Source organism: Phascolarctos cinereus, unplaced genomic scaffold, assembly GCF_003287225.1.
Source record: "Phascolarctos cinereus isolate Bilbo 61053 unplaced genomic scaffold, phaCin_HiC Scaffold_5;HRSCAF=322, whole genome shotgun sequence".
NCBI lineage: Eukaryota > Metazoa > Chordata > Mammalia > Diprotodontia > Phascolarctidae > Phascolarctos > Phascolarctos cinereus.
The window spans coordinates 475,483,706-475,494,050 of NW_027555958.1; the positions used below are offsets into that span (position 1 = coordinate 475,483,706).

At 40.0% G+C, this 10,345-nt stretch overlaps 1 pseudogene; it reads left to right on the plus strand.

Annotated features, from left to right (window-relative positions):
* Positions 1–1,126: 1,126 nt before the first annotated feature.
* On the plus strand, positions 1,127–8,359 carry LOC110195718 (26S proteasome regulatory subunit 6A-B pseudogene; annotated as a pseudogene).
* Positions 8,360–10,345: the final 1,986 nt, after the last annotated feature.

Below are 10,345 nucleotides of genomic sequence, written 5' to 3' on the forward strand. Positions count from 1 at the left end.
GGGAGGAAAAGAGAATATCAGTTTTAATCTTTGCTCTTTTAACACTTTTAGATTGCATTTTTTTTTCCCTTCGAGGAACTGACTACCACATAAAGATAAAGTTATGATGACACAAAAGAAAAAGTAAAAGAATGAGTGTGAGATGTGGGATATTGCATATTTTGAGGGTAAAATTCCTTCACTATTGAAATGAGTCAGGATGTGTTTTATTTTTCTTTAAGAAAATAATACTTTTTTCACTCATGAAGAAGGGAATGTTATTTTAAAATAGACCCAGTGCCTCATTTTATCTTTTGTTTCCTTCTTCCTTACATTTGATCACTTCCTATACTGGGTGTAATAAAACCTTATGAGGCAGGAGCAATGCCTCCCTCATCTGATTGCATTCTACCTTGAGTAACATTGCACTCAGCTTGCTGATATTTTAAATGTCTGTAAGTACAGATTTATTAAAATGTGCACAGGTAAATGTGTTCATTCCCTATGCATAAGTTGCCAAGTTGCTTAATTTTATTTACTACTGTAAAATACCTGGAACATCAGTGTAGATGTGCCAAGCAGGCACTCACATGCTCCATTTTGAAAGAGCTCTCCAACAAAACAAGGTGTGTATCCATGACAACCCAGCCCCTCAGATCCATTGGTTTGGGAGCAAGCTACTCTTTTAGCATTATGTAGATTTTTAAGAAACTGACATGCAGTTCAGGGGAAAGAATTTATGAATGTGTAAATATAAGTGTGTTTTATGCATTTCTATTTATTTATGATTCACCTGACCTAAGGCAACAAGAAATGATTAATCCATAGAAATGATGGCCAGTCAGATTGATGATTTTATATTTGGCCTTGGATTTTCACAATTTTACTCTGAGTTTCTGCATAAAGATGTTGTTATTGAGACGATGGTGGTGGTGTGTGCACACGTGTCTGTGTGTGTGTGTGTGTGTGTGTGTGTGGTTTTAAAGCAAATCCCTAGAAGATCTGCCAATAAAGAAGGAAAAAAAATACCTTAGATTTTCTTCCAACTGTTAAAGAGGGGAATGCTGAAGAAGAGAAAAGCTGAAATAAGAATTACACACTTCATGAGAAAAAAAGAAATGTATCCAGGCATTCCTTGTTGTGGAGGATGTCTTTGGAGCAGAAATATAATGAAACTCAGGTGAGTTGAGCAGCATTCACATGTGCAGACACGTAGATGAGTACTGTGAGCTTTCTCCCAGTTTTGGCCATCTCCTTAGCTACCACAAGCTGTATTCCCCCCAGTGATTGCCTTTGAGGGCCAGGCCTCCCCAGCCTACCCCTTCCTCCCACACATGGTGGATACATGGGTTCTGGTATTTTGTCCTGACTCTCCTTCCCACCCAGTGAACTGAGCTCCAAGTTCATGGCCCTTTACCTGCTCATAGCTTTGGGTTTGTGTGTTTCCTTTGCCTTTTAATTTTGTACCAAACTTGCTACTTCCAGCCTCTGCTTTGGCCTCTTTGAAGTGGGTCAGTTTTCTTTGCAACTGCTACACATTCTGAGCCAGTCTGATTCACAAGATATTTCCAGCTCTGGGCAATCTGGACTCATTCTCTTAATTTTATGCAAGAAAATCTTCTGTATTTTAAGGAGTTTGCATGCATACATGTATTTTTACTCCCTGTGTCGTTGTTCCAGTGCAACCCAAAAATCCAGTTTAATGAAGTGGCTTAAACTTGGCAATCATGTTTCTCCCTTCCCAAGTCCCTATGAAGTACGGAAGGAGTATGTATTGACCCATTTTCATAGTTGTGTAAAGTGAGGCTCAGAGAAGTGGTGATTTGCTTGTGGTCTGAGTTAAGATTTCACTTTGATTCACACTCAAGTGTTTCAATTCCAGGCCTGGAACTTGAAACATAATTACAACTGGCATTTTTAAGGAACTTTAATGTTTGCAAAACACTGTGCATATATTATCTCGTTTGAGCTTTACAAAAACCTGGTAAACTAGGTACTAAGTAATTCAGTTGTACTCTTTAGTATTTAAACCCCCCAAAATCTAGCTCTGAACGCCTTCCCATGCTTTTTCCTGTGTTACTCCACTCCACAGAATGTCTGGTCTGTCCAAACTCAGCGTTGTGTTGTTCCTCATGCGTGTCGACGAAATGCCCATGTCAAGGCCTCTTCACATGATAGCCATCTGGTCTACTTCACTTTCTCCCTTAGAATTTTTCCTCTTACCCCCAGGTTCTGGTGCCTTCCTCTCTTCTCTGAGTTTTGTTGACTTCAAAAATAGCATGTGTCCTGAGGCCAGGAATTTTCTTTGCATTCTTTGTATCCACAGAGCCTGACGCATAACTATAATTTAATAAACGTTTGGTGATTGATTATTACAATTTAACAAATGAGGAAAATTTGAGGCATAGTGTTTCAGTCACTGGCCCTTTGGGCCACAGCTACGGTGGGACGCAGATAAGATCTGAGCCCTGGTTTTGAAGATTTGGGGACTAGAAGTCTATCTAAGTTGCCTTTCTTTCTGTCATACTGTTGTGCTAATTATTGTTTTAAGAGAACAGGCTATGAAATTTGGGTAGTCCTATAGACTCACATGGAGAACCTGAAATTTATCACCAAACTAATATTTTAGTGATTAATTAGGCAATCATCTTGGGAACATGATGATTATTAGGGTCCAGGAAAAGCACTCCTCCACTTTCTGAAAACATATATTACCCAAACTTGACTTCTCACAAAGTCTTCACAAAGGATTCATAGATTTAGGTCAAGTCATTAAAGATTAATGTTATATGCAAATGTTATCTAGTCTGAGGTAAGGGGAGAAGGGAGAAAATACTAATACTTGTGGATATTTACGTGTGTTATAAATAGTTTGGATATAGAGGTGAAGGTAAGAGGTAGTTCAAGCATAATTCTGAGATAGTGAAGCTTGGCACTTGGAATGATGACAGTGGTTTTTGTAGAATCAAATAAGTTTGGAGAATATTTCTGGACCCTAATCTGTCCCCAAACTAATTTTTCTGTTGTATTTTTCTGTATGCACTTATAGATATGTATCTCAGGGATACATATAAAGCAGGGACCATCAATCAACAACCATTTATGAAGCACCTACTGACTCAATGCATGATAATTAGGGGATTGGTTAATCAATGTCATTCTTTTGATGAAAAGCCCACATTGCCTTTCTCATGGGCTAGTTGGTTAACAGAAAAGAACAATTGAATGAATGAAAAAATGAATGAATGGATGAATGAATGAATACTTACTCATTCCTCATAGTTTAGTGTTAATTAGCAATGTTTTATTGACTGGCTTGGTTAAATGTACAATCTGATAAAAATATCGAAGTACTTTGATTAACAAAAATTGATTTATTGACAATTTGCAATCTATCCAGTCCTTCAAGGTGTTGCAAAGGTTGCAAAGTAAGCAAAAAAATATCTTAAGAAACTTAATAAAAACTAACTGGAGAGAAAAGATTAATGCATATCAGAAAAAAAATTAGCAAATGTAAGACAAATACAAACCAAACTAAAAATGCTCCAAGTGTTCAGGAAAGGTAAACAGCCTTGTGGGCTGTGGGCACTCAGGGAAGGCATACGTGTGTAATGTCGAATTCAAGCTGGGCTTCAATCAATAGGTTTTGGCCTGCCAGAGGAGGGGATGGAATGCATTTTCCAGTAAGTGAACAAAGGGTCGTTTGAACAAATAAAGAGAAACAATATTTACAATCAGGGTTTGCCTTTTATATGTAGCATCTCAGGAGAAAAACAGTGTGTAAGGTGTAAAGAGACTGTTAGTTATTAGTGGGAAGCAAACTTATTGACATATGGGGAGAATAGTTTCTGATTGATCTTGAGAGGTATAGACAGAGTAGTTTAGACCTGATCAAGTAGACACATAAGGCTTTATAAACTAATGTTTAATCTGAGAGCTATTAGACTTCCTAGGGGGATCATCACATTTCTATTCCCCTGCATTGATTGATGGCATGTCAGTATAAGATTAATAATTATGATTTTAGTCAACATAGGGTTTTAAGATATGAAAGGTGATGTCCATATATGATATCGTTTGATTCTCAACAACCTTGTGAGGTACGTACTATTATGATCTCTATTTCACATATGTGGAAACTGAGGATAAAAAAAAGATTAAATTCTTTGTGTGGGAAGACTTACAAATGAAGTATCTGAGGCAGGATCTGAACTCAGTTCTTCCTGATTGTAAGATGATTCTATACATGATGCCAAATTTCCTCACATAGATGTTTGATCTCCTTTGGGAGCAATACCTCTGGGCCAAAGTTACAGCTAGGGCAGTATGAGTGTTACTTTTCTCCCTGGCCAGAATTATAGACAACATCTTCCTTGAGCAGCAGGTCAATTGTGTTTGACAACCAGTGAGAAAGAATAATTAACATAGGAAGGTACTAGAGCGTTTCCCCACTGCACAGTGACCCTAGTCCAGGAAGGCTTCCTCTTGGATGGCACTGCCTTCCTCCACCCATAAATTCATGGGTCCTTAGCTTGTCAGGCTTTCCATATGGAAGTTGCTGTCATAATGTCTCCATCTCCCCATTGTGCAGCAGTTTGCCAGGGTATCCCCTCTGCAATTTTTTTCAGTTGACTAAGGGCTGAGTTTGATGTCCTTTGCCCAGAACATTTTCTAAAGCTTCCCTTGGTTGCCATAATCACTAATTATGACTTTTTTTTTGCATCCAGGCCTGCCCACACCCTGGAAAGAAAATTAAAATGTCAGAAAACAAAATAAAATATGATTAGGATTAGAGCTCAAATTTGTTGTTGCCTTATTCTTGATAGCACTCTTGCTGATTCTCTCTGACCTCCGGGACTCTGTACCCTGCCTCCTAAGACACAAACACAGTAGATTTGTTCTTTGGGGGGCTTAGCATAGTACCTACTTGTACTGTCTCTAATATTCCCAGTCTTGTCTGTTCTTCTCATATTTAACCTTGTGACTACCTGATTAAAAACCTCCAGACCAGCAGAAATCCCCATTCTCATCTCTCACACCAACTAAGGCATTCTTGCCTTTATATCAACAGGTAAAATGGTCTTTGGAGGATACTCTTCTCAAAGCAACATGCAAAGGTTACAAAAAGGGGAGAAAAAAAGATTAGGAATCCCCGTCACCAATAAGAGGCAACGAGGCACAGTGCAAAGACGTAGGATCTCTGACAAAAAGCCTCACCTTTAAATGGCGGCTCATCAGCCACTTTATCAAGTCACTGAGCATCTTTAGGCTTCAGCTTCCTCTTCTGAAAATTAATCAGTTGGAATATAAAATGCTTAAGTCTTGAGTTTAGGGATTGTGGGGAACACCATAGCAATGGTAGCCAAAATGCAATAGTAAAATTAATATTATTAAAGCTAACAAATGAAAAGGATGGGGAGTTAGTGTTTTCTAATGGATGGGGTGGGTTGGAAGAAGTCCTGGTATTATCCCCATGGAGCAGAATAATTAGAGTAGTGTTTCCTCTCCACATGGGTTGGATATTGGTAGCAGGTACACTAAGTTAATACAAAGAGGTAGACTGCATCTCTTATCTGGGATCCAGAGCAGTACCGGATCTTGGGCTTTGCACTCTAGAGATCAGCCCATAGTTTAATGCATTGGTGATACACATTACATCAGGATAAAAAAAAGGATTCTGGTGTATGGGCTCAGACCATCATCACTTGTCTGAAACCTAGTGACTCCTTTGGTGTAATCTGCTTTATATACGTAAGTAATTGGGCAGAATTATTTTTCAAAAGTCTCTTTCATTTCTAAATATGTGATCCTAAGGCCTCTCTCTATCAGTCTCTTTTTCATAGATAGATAGATAGATAGATAGATAGATAGATAGATAGATAGATAGATAAAGATGTGTGTGTATACATATATATATATGTGTATATATATATATATGTATGTATCTGCCAAGAAAGCCCCAAGCAGGGTTGCAAAAAGTTGGACACAACTGAACAACTATATGTGTGTGTGCATATATTTCTATGTATATACCTGTATATACATGTATGCATATATGTGTATATATGGTAGTATACATGATTTTTCTGTGTGTATGCATATGGTATGAGCACACATATTAAAAACATATATGCATATATAATACCTACCTACATGTATGCTTACACACATAAATATATGGCAAACAGACTTCCCAACTTCAAAAGTTTGGTGGCCTGATCTGGCTTGACACTTCCTCCATCAGTCCAGAAGAAAACACCTCTCCGCACTCACATTCTATGTGTTCCTTATCTATATCTTTACTTCCCATGTTTAATGCTTATTCTAACCCTTCTTCTAACCCTACTTCCATATCCAATTCAGAAAGAGAGAGAGAGAGATGGAGAGAGAAAGAGATGGAGAGAGAAAGAGATAGAGAGACAGAGACAGAGACAGAGAGAAGTTTGGGTATGGCTTCTGTGTAGGAGCTCCTGAATGTGGGCTTCCTTCATGGAAAAGTTATTCAATGTACACTGTGGAAATCAGATATTGGTCAGTTGCTAATAACGACCAGAGAAAATATTTCAGATGTTTCTTTCTTTTAAATTCATTTTATTTTTAAGTTATGAAATAAAACAATCATTTTCATAACATAGCACAATAAAATATAGAAGATTGCACATGAAACTATAAATCTACTATGCATAACATGCTATTCCTTTCAAATATACAACACATTACAAATATTTTTTTTCCTTCTATTTGTCTTTCCCTCCCCATCTTTCTGTTTCTTCATGAATAATGTTTTGAGGTAGAAGAGCTCCACTCAAGTTCCAAGACTTCAAAGAAAGCAAATTCCATTATTAAAGGACAATTCCACTGCCCGGAATGTCGGTTTATTAAAGCAGGCCGCCAATGCTGCCCGGGCTGTGGGGCTGGAGGCCGGGCTAGGCAGCGTTGGTCCTTGATCAGCTTTGGGCATTTATCCCGGCCCGGCCCCACGGAATTCCACGGCCGAGTGGCGAATGTGTGCACGAAAGTGTGGGCCCAGAGACGCGGCAGAAGAAGCTGGCGTCCATGTGGGACGAGTCCGAGAAGCATGGAATTGGGGAGGGAGTGCTCAAAATGTTCACAGAGGAGATTATTCAATGGACTCATCTGTTGCACAGTCAGATCAAGATCATGAAAAGTGAGGTGTTACGTGTGACCCAAGAGCTACAGGTTATGAAAGACAAGATGAAAGAGAACAGTAAAAAGAAGAAAGTGAACAAGACCCTGCTCTGCCTTGTCTCCAACATCATCGAGCTGCTGGATGTTGACCCCAATGGCTAAGAAGAAGATGGTGCAAACATTGACCTTGACTCCCAGAGAAAGAGCAAATGTGCTGTGATCAAAACCTCTACCCAACAGACCTATTTCCTGCCAGTGATTGGTTTGGTGGAAGCAGAGAAGTTGAAACCTGGAGACGTGGTGGGAGTAAATAAAGACTCCTACCTCATCCTGGGAGACCTTGCTCAGTGAGTATGATTCCCAAGTGAAGGCCATGGAGGTGGATGAGAAGCCCACAGAGCAGTACAGTGACATTGGAGGACTGGACAAGAAGATCCAGGAGCTGGTAGAGGCTATTGTATTGCCAATGAAACATAAAAAGAAATTTGAGAATTTGGGGATCCAGCCTCCAAAGGGAGTATAGATGTATGGACCCCCTGGCATGGGAAAAACCCTGCTAGCCCACGCATGTGCCTCCAAGACCAAGGCCACCTTTCTAAAACTGGCTGGACCCCATGGTCCAGATGTTCACTGGATATAGGGCAAAGCTTGTCTGAGATGTTTTTGAATTGGTCAAAGACAAATCTCCCTCCATTGTCTTCATTGATGACCTGGATGCCATTGGAACCAAGAGCTTTGACAGTGAGAAGGCAGGGATCGAGAAGTTCAGAGGACGATGCTGGAACTCCTGAACCAGCTGGATGGATTTCAGCCTAACACCCAGGTGAAGGTGATTGCCACTACAAACAGGGTGGACATTCTGAACCCTGCCTTGCTGCACTCTGGTCGTCTGGACCATGAGATCGAGTTCCCAATGCCCAATGAGGAAGCCAGAGCCAGGATTATGCAGATCCATTCCTGAAAGATGAACGTGAGCCCTGATGAGAACTATGAGGAGCTGGCTCACTGCACCAACGACTTCAATGGGGCCCAGTGCAAGCCTGTGTGTGTGGAAGCAGGAATGATTGTGCTTTGACGGGGTGCCACTGAACTTACCCATGAAGACTACATGGAGGGCATCTTGGAGGTGCAGGCCAAAAAGAAAGTGAATTTGCAATACTATGCTTCACAGGGCTGTGCAGCTCCTTGGCCTCAAGCCTGGGATCAGCTCATTTGTCTGACTTGCCAGTAAAAGTAGTACAATAAATGTGGTTGGGATTGTCTGCCAGAAAAAAAAAAAGGCAATTCCATCATTTAAATGAATCTAGCTGAAGTCATGACCCCAGATTATGTTTCACTGACCCTCATAGTGCACAGATTGGAAATTGAGGCTCAGAGATATTAAGTAACATTATTGTTTGTACTTCATTTTCTTTCTTTCTTTCTTTCTTTCTTTCTTTCTTTCTTTCTTTCTTTCTTTCTTTCTTTCTTTCTTTCCTTTTTTTTTTTAGGCAGTTGAGGTTAAGTGACTTGACTTGCCCAGGGTCACACAGCTAGTGAATGTCAAATGTTGTTTGGTCTGAGGCCATATTTGAACTCAGGTCTTTCTGACTCCAGGGATGTTGCTCTATCCACTGTACCACCTAGCTGCCCCTTGTCCTTCATTTTCAAAGATATCACGGTTGATATCTTGACTTGCTTGTGCACTGGATTTAAGTGAGGCAGAGTTGCATAAAGTCATCAGCCTCACTCTCTCCTCCTGAATCATCAATGTCTAGCAGCAGGACAAAAATCAAGATGACTGATGATGGCCTGGAGTGCAGTGGATGACTTTGGTATCTTCAATGTCTGACCAAGCTTTAAACACTCCACAGTGTCTGCTTCAACCACTTTCATGTTTGTTAGAACAAATTGTTCTTTTCCACTGATTCCAATGGGGAAAATGTTTACATGCTTAGGATTAACATCCCTCTAACTCACCAACAGGTTTAAAGCCTGCCAATTACCCGCAGTCTGGGTTAACCCATCTGCCAATATGATTTAGTGGGGCGTGGCCACTGCACATAATATAATTTCTTGGAGCACACAGGTGAGAGAGGACACCAAAAGTAGATGAGCAGTCCTGAAAAGGGCTCAGTAAGCCCTCACCCTGGAGATGCTAGTTTTCAATGAACACCTTATATACCCCTAAGTAACATAATGTAACCCCAGGATCAAACAGCCAGTGACTATGATGGAATTTGAACCATGTAGTTTCCTTGACTCCAAGTCCATTATTAAGTCAACAGTTTCATGTTGATTACCTCTTAAAGAAATTTGTCAAAATAAAATTGGAGAATGATGGGTATGTATTTTGACCTTCCCCCACTTTCATTTCTAACATATTGACTTGTAGCATCTAAGCTCCTCAAGAGCAGGTGCTGTTTCCATTCCTTTTCACCCTCCCCACTAAGCACCATTCTTCATAAATAGTAAAACTTAATTCTGGGTGGGTATAATTAGAGAAATTGCTAAAGTGGATAATGACTAACTTCCCTCTAGGAATCAGCCTTATCACTAGGAGTCCCAGGCATAAAAAGAAGCATAAAAGAATTAGAGGGCCATTCTTTTTATTGGATTATATAGAAACCGATGAAGAATTTAACTTCGATTTGAGTCACACAAAAATGCATGTACTCATTGTCAAAGCTCTAGATAGGTGATTGTAAAATGTGCTGAAAAGAAGTCCCAAGAAAGCTGCTTGTTCAACAGGCTGGTGTCTTTTGCCATCAGCTTCCGGGAGCATTAGTAGGAAAAGGATGCGTTTGAATTTTTGCTTCTACCATAGGGACTTTTTATGACTTCTTTCTGTGACTAAATATTCACTAGAAGCAGAACTGATTGATTTGCCAAGGCTATGTTTGATTTCTACATGTATGTCATCTGGGTCCTGCCCTTGGGACCAGCTTGTAAGTCCTAAGGTAAATAGTGCCATAGAAAGAAACACCTCCCCTGAGAAGATAGAAGGAAGGATGGAGGGAAGAAGGAAGGAAGGAAGGAAGGAAGGAAGGAAGGAAGGAAGGAAGGAAGGAAGGAAGGAAGGAAGGAAGGAAGGAAGGAAGGAAGGAAGGAAGGAAGGAAGGAAGAAAGGAAGGAAAGCCAATGGTAGATATCATCATGACTCAGTAATATGGAAGGTGAAGGTTTCATTATAGATAAGCATTTTTCACCTGGTATATTTGTGAAGGGCAGCAGTCTA